At 28.0% G+C, this 9848-nt stretch overlaps 2 non-coding genes across 2 annotated transcripts; both read right to left on the bottom strand.

Moving 5' to 3' along the window:
• Nucleotides 1-560: 560 nt before the first annotated feature.
• TRNAF-GAA lies at nucleotides 561-633 on the bottom strand. Its single transcript has one exon. It is a non-coding gene; the product is annotated as a tRNA-Phe (tRNA).
• Nucleotides 634-8935: 8302 nt separating this feature from the next.
• TRNAF-GAA lies at nucleotides 8936-9008 on the bottom strand. Its single transcript has one exon. It is a non-coding gene; the product is annotated as a tRNA-Phe (tRNA).
• Between the last annotated feature and the right edge of the window lie 840 nt (nucleotides 9009-9848).

The raw sequence follows: 9848 nt of genomic DNA, 5'->3' as shown, positions 1-9848 counted from the left end.
CAAAACTAAAGTAAAAACGAAATGGTTATCATATAGGACTTTAAGTTTTATTTTATTTTAATTTTTTAAACTTGGTTTAAATGTTTTATGAAAATTAAGAATGATAAGAAATCAATCAATTTTCACAAACTTAAAACAAAAGCTAAATGTAATCAAACGAGAATGAAACAGTTTAGTAATAAAATTGAATTATAAAAACAACCATTGAATTTTAAAGGTTTGTTTCGATTATATTCTTGAAATTTGGAAAGTTTCAATAATTCTTGAAGTTTGAAATTTTGTTTTTTCAAAATAATATTTGAAGACTTTTGTCATTCGATTCGTGGACAAAGAATTTTGTGTATGCTTATGTGTTGCTTAAATGAATAAATCTAAATAAATATTAAAAAATAATTTTAGAATTTAGAGTTAGCGAAAAATAATTCTCTAGTAAGAAATTAGAAAATTAAAATAGGGCTCAAGTGAAAATGTGGGCTGAAAACGACCATTTATCCTGGCCCATAGCAAACCAAACGACGTCGTATGAATAAAATCTGTTGGTTAAAAACAAAAAATAAAAATGCGGTGAGCGTGGATCGAACACGCGACCTTCAGATCTTCAGTCTGACGCTCTCCCAACTGAGCTATCCCCGCTGTTTGTTAAATGCTATTTAATATATTTAATAACCTTTTTGGTTTCTAAGAACCGCACAACCTTTCTGTCCCCTTTTCTAGTTTCCAATTCTTATTTTCTTGTTTTCGTACATTTGATAATTATTTTTATTTCAGGTTTGTTTAAAAAATAACAAAAACATAATTTTGTTTGAATATTTTTTTGGTTTTTTTTTTTTATTAATAATTGAATATAAAGAGTATATGTCATATTATACATTGAAAAAGAATAAAATATTTATCACTAATACAACATTGCACAAAAAAAAAATTGAATCTATCATTCACATGTTGTCCAAATTTGATTGACAATGTCATCTCTAACTTCAGTCATTGATTTTAAATAATTTCAACTCTGCAAAATTGTTTGACAAACTGTGTATATTCTCTACGATTATTAATTCATTACTAAAGTCATTAAATATAGGGATTTTTCAAAAATAGAAAAGTAATGGAAACTATTTACATAAAATAGCAAAATTTTGATCTTTTTTATAGAGGCAGATAGATACCGATAGAAGTCTATCAATGTCTATCAAGTAATAAAAACTGATAGAAGTCTATCACTAATAGAGGCCGATAGAAGTCTATCGATATCTATTAGTGTCTTTCAGTGTTTTTTTTTTTTGTTGCTATTTCTGTAAATAGTTTGATATTTTTTCTATCTATGAAATTTTTTTTTAAATATATCATCTCGACAATCATTCAATCTAATGTAGTTGTGAATCATGCAACATATCATTTGTATATACTTTTGTGTGTTGCTTGAAGAATGATGCATTTGTTTAAGGATAGTAAATTGAGCCTTCAACACTTGAAAATTACATTTAATAACATTTTGTAGTGAACAATGTCGATAGTAATAAGACACTTCTTCTCTACCTTGAAGATGATGCCGCCTTTCTCTACAAGTTCATAAAGGATATTTTTAACTATAAAATGATGCTAAAATTTCAAATATAATTGAATATCCACTATCAACAAGATAGTAAAACAAATAAAATTTTTTTGATGAAGTGAAATGTTGAATTAAAATATTAAAAATACATAATTATATGTCTCTTTTGATCTCAAGATGCATGATAATTGATACATTCGATGATCATCTTTCTAGCTCCGTTATCTAGGGAAAACAAAGATGGAGAAAAAAAAATCTGAACAATCATACAAAAAATCTAACTAAACCAACAAAATACCAACCATCTGAACAATCTCCAATAGAAATAGCCCAAAGATCACATGTTATTGAAATCTTCCGGAAAAAATAAATTTTTAAATGAAAACGTGAATGAAATATTTTTTTCTGTAAATGAAAATTTTATGTTTCTAAATGAAAAATATTTAATGCATCTCGATCAGTACCTATCTTTATATATCTCACGTAATTGTCCAATCATAATTTGTCATGTGACAAATTCTTCCTATTTCTTTTTAAAAATATTTTAATTCTTTTGTAGTGTAAGTAATGAAAGTGGGATGCATAAAGACGATGTACCTTAGGATGCACACAAGTATTATCCTTTCTAAATTCATATCTATAAAGCAGTTTATGTAAAGTTATACAAAAATGTATCGGTTAATTTAGTCCCGTCTCATAACTATTTGGCTTCTAGAAATTAAGTATATGGATATTATTTTCACATATAAGTTTTTTTTTTTTTTTTTTTTTGGTTATCTACCATTTAAAAGTTTTCCAAAATTTAATTCCAACTTTTTTAAACTAAAGAAAACTAGTTTGAAGGAAAAAAAATATCTAAATAAAATTCCAAGAAACAAAGACATTTTAGAAAACTAGAAAACATTGTTATCATATCAAATCACTTTTGGTTTTAGAAAAGGTTTCTTTTGTTGTGAATTTGAGAAGTACAACGGGAACACAGATGGTAATAAAATATAATATAACAATAAAATAAAATAATATATAATAAAATAAATTAACAAAATAAGAAATGAGAAATTATCAAATTTCTCTACTATCTCCAATTTGTATGGAATTTGCCCAATGAATATCTTTCAAAACCCATCAAAGACCACTATTTATAAACAATTTGGCAAGTAGGAAGTGGATTACATGGACACTAAGAATGAGTATTTACAAAACACATGGATAATACTTTGGAAAATGGGGACATGACACATGGTCAATAAACACTAAGCATGAGCATCTAATAGACATCTATTTTCAATAATATTTATAAAACTCCCCTTAGATGCCCATTATATATATGTGAAATATGCTTCGTTAAACCCTTACTAGGAAAAATCCAATGGGAAAAAAACCCTAGTGAAGGAAAAATAGTACATATTTCATATAATACATACTCCTAAAAAAAATACAATATTTGCTTCGAAAATATCACTTAAGATCTCTAAGTTGTTGCATTCCAATGTTATGCACCAATTTTTCAAAAGTTACAGTTCGTAATGCCTTTGTAAAACTGTCAGGTTATCCTCCAAACAAATTTATTGTACAGTGATGTCGCCATTTTCTTCAAAATCATGAGTGTAAAAAAGCTTCGGTGAAATATGTTTTGTTCTATCTCCTTTAATATATCCTCATTTGATTAGGGTTATACAAGCTATGTTGTCTTCGTATAATATTGTTGGGAGATTTTTATTAGAAGACAAGATACACGTTTCACGAATGTACTGAGTCATTGACCTGAACCATACACATTCTCGACTAGCCTCCTGAATTGCAAGAATTTCAGCATGATTTGAGGAAGTGACCATTATGGTATGTTTCATCGATCACCATGATATAGCAGTTCCTCCATATGTGAACAGATAACCTGTTTGAGATCCAGCTTCATGTGGATCAGATAAATGTCTAAATATGCATAACCAACTAGATTAAAATTTGATTTATTTGAATAAAACAAACTCATATCAATCATTCATCGGAGATAACGAAGTATATCCTTGATTTTGTTCTAATGTCTTTTTGTTGAAGAAGAATTATATCTTGCTAATAAATTTATTGAAAATACAATATCTGGTCTTGTATTATTAACAAGATACATAAGTGCACTAATTGCACTAAGATATGGTACTTCAGTACCAATAATTTCCTCATTATCTTCTCAAGGTCGAAATATATCTTTCTTTATGGATTAACGGACTTCCATTGGAATATTTAATGGATGTGCTTTGTCTATATAAAATCTTTTCAAAACTTTTCCTGTATAAGTTGACTGATGAATAAATATTTCAACTCTAAATGCTCAATTTGCAAAACAAGGAAAAAATTTGTTTTTCCTAGATCTTTCATCTCAAATTCTTTCTTAAGATATTCTATTGCCTTTGAAAGCTCTTCAAGGGTTCCAATTATATTCAAGTCATCAACATATACAGTTATAATAGCAAATCTTGATTGTGATTTCTTTCTAAAAACACACGGACATATTGGATTATTTTGATATTCTTCTTTCAATAAATATCCACTCATGCGATTGTACCACATCCGTTCTAATTGTTTCAATCCATATAGTGATCTCTGTAACTTTATTGAATACCATTCCTGGGAATTTGATGTATATGTTTCAGGTACTTTAAATCCTTATGGGATTCTGATATAAATATCATTATCAAGATATCTATATAAGTATGTTGTGACTACATCCATAAAATGCATGTCCAGACTTTCATACACATTCAAGTCAATTAAATGTCTTAATGTAATTGCATCCACCATCGGAGAATACATCTCTTAAATTTTTAATGGAACATTTGTTTTCGAGGATTTTTATCTTTGACATTATGTCGTTTTCCAGGATTTTTATCTTTGGAACCCACTGGTCTTCCACGCTTCTGACATGTTCCAGACTCATTAGTTATAACTTGTTGTGTTGAGATATCAATTTTTAATGGAACATTTACAGCTGATATATATGACTTAGTTACTTTTTTTGCTCTATAAATGCATCTAGTAATTGATTTGCTATACTTTGCAAATGAATTATTTTATGAACTTCAAGTTCTCAATGATCTGTATTGGGATCTAAATGAGACAATATTGATGCATTCCATATAATTTCTTTTTTCAATTTCTTAATTTCTCCCCCTAATGTTGGAAATTTTGTCTCATTAAAATGACAATCAGAAAATCATGTAGTAAATACATCACCTGTCAAGAGTTCAAAATATTTAATAATTGACGGGAATCATATCCAACATATATTCCTAACCTCTTTTAAGGACCCATTTTAGTACATTATAGTGGAGCAATTAGAACATATACTGCATATCCAAAAATTCTCAGATGGGAAATATTTGGCTCATGAACATAAGCTAATTGAAATGGCGAGTACTTATGATAAGCTACTGGCCTAATGCATACAAGTGACGTTGCATGCAAAATAGCATGTCCTTATACAAATGAAAGAAACTTAGCTCTCATACGTAATGGTCTTGCAATTAATTGCAAACGTTTTACAAATGATTCTGCTAAACCATTTTGTGTATGAATATGAGCTAAGGATGTTCAACACTGATCCCGACATATAATAATTATCAAAAACTTGGGATGTAAATTTACCAACATTATCAAGACGAGTGGTCTTAATTGTATAATCAGAAAATTGTGCTCTTAACTTAATTATTTGAGCAAGTAATCTTGCAAATGCAAGATTTTAACTTGATAATAAGCACACATGTGACCATCTACTGGATGCATCTATTACTACCATAAAATATCTAAATGGTAACTTGGTGGGTTAATAAGTCCATATATATCACCATGAATTCGTTCTAAAAATGCAAGTGATTCAGTCCCCACTTTAGCTAGTGATGGTCTAATTATCATTTTTTCTTGAGAGCAAGCATCACATGATAATTCATTAGATTGAAAATTTTTCATTAGATTGAAAAATTTTCTACTCTTCAATGGATGTCCATTTGAATTCTCAATAATTCTTCTCATCATTATAGATCTTGGATGACCCAATCGGTCATGCCAAATTGTAAATATGTTTGGATTCATGAACTTCAGATTCATTGTTGCAAATGTTTCAATTACTCGTATATGGTTAAAAATGGACAGAAATATATCTACAGTGAGAAGAGTGCAACTATCGAGCTATAGTGGTGTGTCTCGATAATTAAAGAGTTTAGCCAGTTAATCTCAAATCGTTGGAACTTATGATTTATAGATCCATAAGGTCCCTCTACTAGCTCATAATTTATATCTTGGATTAATGAATTGAACCGATTTAAAATAAATTCGAAATTATGATTTTGAATTTGAAGTGTCCAAATTCGATTAGGGTTTTATTTGATACAATTAAAACATTTAATTTTTTAGAAATTAAATGAAATTGGAGAGTTTAAAATATTTAAATTATGATTTAAATATTTGATAGGTGAATTATAATATTTTGTATTTTATATTAGATTAAATTAATTATATTAGTTTAATTAATTATTCAATTTTATTTAATTTTGAAATTTGTTCAAAATTGCTCATTTGATTAATTGGAATTTTGGATTTTTTGAAAATCCAAAATTATAAAAATTAAATTAAAAATTTTTCTTTGAAAAATCAGTTTTTAGTTAAAACTAATTATTCAAATTATATTAAAATTGAATTTAAAAATAAGTGAAAGTGGGAAAATCCAAAATTGGATTTTTTTCACTCAAAATCCACCTTATACCAGTTCAATTTCAATGGAAATTGAAGTTGCATCCTTCATGCAATCTTAATTGCATTGGTTTGGGATATAAATTGAAGTCCTTGACTTTAATTTGTGGAAGATTCAAGTGATCTTGGTAGGAAAAAAAATTACAGAAATTACCCCTCCAAACCCTCTTCTATTTCAATCCAATTGGCTTCAATTCAAGTATTCCACCACACAATCTGAGCTTGAGAATAGTGGAGAAGATCTTAGTGGTGGTCTACTTTCAATTTTGAAGCTGATTTCGTGGAGAGGAAGAAGATTTGAAGAGAATCGTCAAAGGTTGTAGTTCATGATTTTTTTTTTTTTTTTTTTGAAATTTTGTTTCAATGCATGTTCTTAAACTCAAATTAAGTGATATTAAAGTGCTTATTGATTCTAATTTATTCCGTTGCATGTTAGTTTACTCTATCAGAAAATGTCTTCTCTAACATATCAACAACAATAATTTTCTCTTCGTGTAACAATAATGTCGACCTGATTTTAAATAATACAGAGTTGTAACCACTTACTAATTTGAAATCTTGTAGCCTCAAATGCATCCACTCATAACGAGCTTTAGAAAGAATAACTTTTTTTTTTTAATGATCATACATTTCTTTCAAATTTTTCCACAAGATATGAGGATCCTTTATTATAAAATACTCAATTTTCAATTTCTCATGGAGATAATGACAAAGAGAAATCATAGCTCTTGCTTTGTCCTGACTAGATGTTGTATTTTCTTCTTTAATAGTCTCCCCAAGATTCATAGCATCCAAGTGGATTTCGGCATCAAGTACCCCATGACAAATAATTATTGTCGTTAATATCAAAGGCAACAAATTCTAATTTTGTGAGATTTGTCATGGTAACACTATCATAAAATATTATACTTATGTTAGAAAATTAATATACATTGAATATGCAAAATAACATTAAATTTATTGATTATGACGAAAAGGGAAAAACCAACATACTTTTAGGACCTACCTTTAGTGAGGAAAACAACAAGAGCTCATGTTGACAACTTGTTGTGAATTTGGCAGCAACACTATCATAAAATATTTTCTATAATATTTATAATATATTTCTTATTATTAAAAAAGAAAGAGAGAGAAAAAAGTTGTTTGTTGATCTTAGAAATACGCAAATCATATATATAAAAGAGACAATGAGTACGAGGATAAAGATGACTTCTCCATTCTCATCCCCGTTTCCTATTTTATTCTTTATATCTGCAAAAACTTCTTCATTTATTTTCATAGGGAGCATGACGAGGACTTTCTACAAAAAAAAAAAAAAAAAAAAAAAAAAAAAAAAAAAAGATCACAAGATCCGTGTAATTCGTAAGGATCTGGACAAATTGAACTTATAGTGAAATTGCTCAAATTTTATGTAGAAAGAAATAATTACCTATCAAATTATTCATATATATAATCTAAATTTAAATGTTCAATTTAAATATTTATTATCTTCGCCATTAAACAATAGGGGAGTGTTTAGGGCAACAGTTATCATCAAAATATAATGACTACATCTTAATACAGTAAAAACTATTTCAAAATCTTCAAATAGCTATAGTCAACACTATTTCAAAACCCCCATTTATTACAGTATTTATTATTTACTACAGTTTTTTTTTCTATTTTATATTCATCATTTTTTTTTATTATTTGTTATAGTGTTTACTATTTCCTTCTCATACTAAAATAGTTTATACCTCAAACACATACCATTATAGCCCAAAATAAAATAATCTACACCCTAAACACAAACTAACATAACCCAATTATAATAACCTATAATTATAATAATTAACTCATTGTCCCAAAACGCCCCATAAAATTTGAATTTTAAATATGATATTTATATAATAATCTACTACTAATAATAATATTTCTATTTATTATAATAATAAAGTGAAAAAGAAGCAAATTGGGCCGAGGCTCATCCTCGTCTCCATTTAACTTATGGAGAATTTTTGTCCCCCATTTCCGGTCTAAACGAAAAATTCTTATAGGAAAATAGACATCTCTAGTTATGGGAAAAAAATTTACATCCCCATTTTGTACTTACATCTTTTAATAATTTGTATTTTTGTTATTCATTACAATTATTCAAGTTGAAGTGGTCAATCTTTTCGTTTATAAGTGTAATTTAGACCATAAATATGAAACATCACAATCTAATGGTGAGGTATGTTTGAACAACTGTCACTTTGTCTCGTTATAATTATTTAGGTTGAAATGGTTATGCTAAATAATAGTTTTTTAAAACAAAAATACCTCTTAAAAACAAAATAAAAATGCATCATTTATATAATTATTTGCCAACTAAGAGCACTTTGATTTAATATTAATGTAATTTCAAGCATCCTATTCAAATTAAGTGCTTAAAATGAAAAGTAGGCAATATTTCGTGACAAGAAAATGGCTAGTTTTTAATTATTATATTGTATTATTAAATTATTATTCAAATTCAGTATACGAACACTATGTTAATGGGCTGGCTTATATATTTCAAGGGGACGGACCCCATTACCCTGGCCCATATTCCTTCACTAGTTTTCATTGGCCAATCATAGCGTGAAACGACGTCGTTTTGCTGAAATGAGAAGAAAACGAATAAATTGCGGTGAGCGTGGATCGAACACGCGACCTTCAGATCTTCAGTCTGACGCTCTCCCAACTGAGCTATCCCCGCTCATTGGTTCCTTATAAACCTTAACTTATGTTAATTAGTTTACAAATATATATATATATATATTTTTTTTGTTGAAAAATTCTTTGTTTATACTTGTTTTTTTTTCGAGAAAATTAAAAGAATATTGTCCTTTTAGAAACTATTTAGGAAAATACTGTTGCTTTCAAACTATTTATAAAAATATTATTATTTTTTTTAATAACTCGAGGGTTCAAAATTCGACTACGGTAGGTCGAATGTTGAACCCTCAGACCTTATCCCTTCGCTTTTTCAAAAAGGTGAAACATTATTATTTTGAGAGAGAGCGAGATTTTGAGAGGACCAAGATAGGTCGAATTTGAACCCTCGACTTTGCCCTTTCGCATTTTCAGAAAGGTGAAACATTGTTATTTTGAGAGTGAGATAGCGAGATTTTGATAGAGAGCGAGAGTGCACTTCAATTTTTGGGTCATCTGTATAAATTTTTCTTTTTTTTTCTTTTTTAATTATTACACATTCCACATTCTTCTTTCTTTCTTTTTAATTTTTCCATTTTATAAAAATAATTTCTAAAAATATTTTAGCCAGAGCGATATAGCGAGATTTTGATAGAGAGCGAGAGTACACTTCAATTTTTGGGTCATCCGTACAAATTTCCATTTTTTTCTTTTTTAATTATTACACATTCCACCTTCTTTTTTCTTTCTTCCTTTCTTTTTTTTATATTTTTTTTTTATTTTCCATTTTATAAAAATAATTTCTAAAAATATTTTGAGCGAGAGCGAGATTTTGATAGAGAGCGAGAGTACATTTCAATTTTTGGGTCATCCGTACAAATTTCCCTTTTTTCTTTTTTAATTA

Source organism: Benincasa hispida, unplaced genomic scaffold (assembly GCF_009727055.1).
Source record: "Benincasa hispida cultivar B227 unplaced genomic scaffold, ASM972705v1 Contig375, whole genome shotgun sequence".
NCBI classification, from domain to species: Eukaryota; Viridiplantae; Streptophyta; class Magnoliopsida; order Cucurbitales; family Cucurbitaceae; genus Benincasa; species Benincasa hispida.
This window is presented reverse-complemented; position numbering and strand designations above follow the sequence as displayed.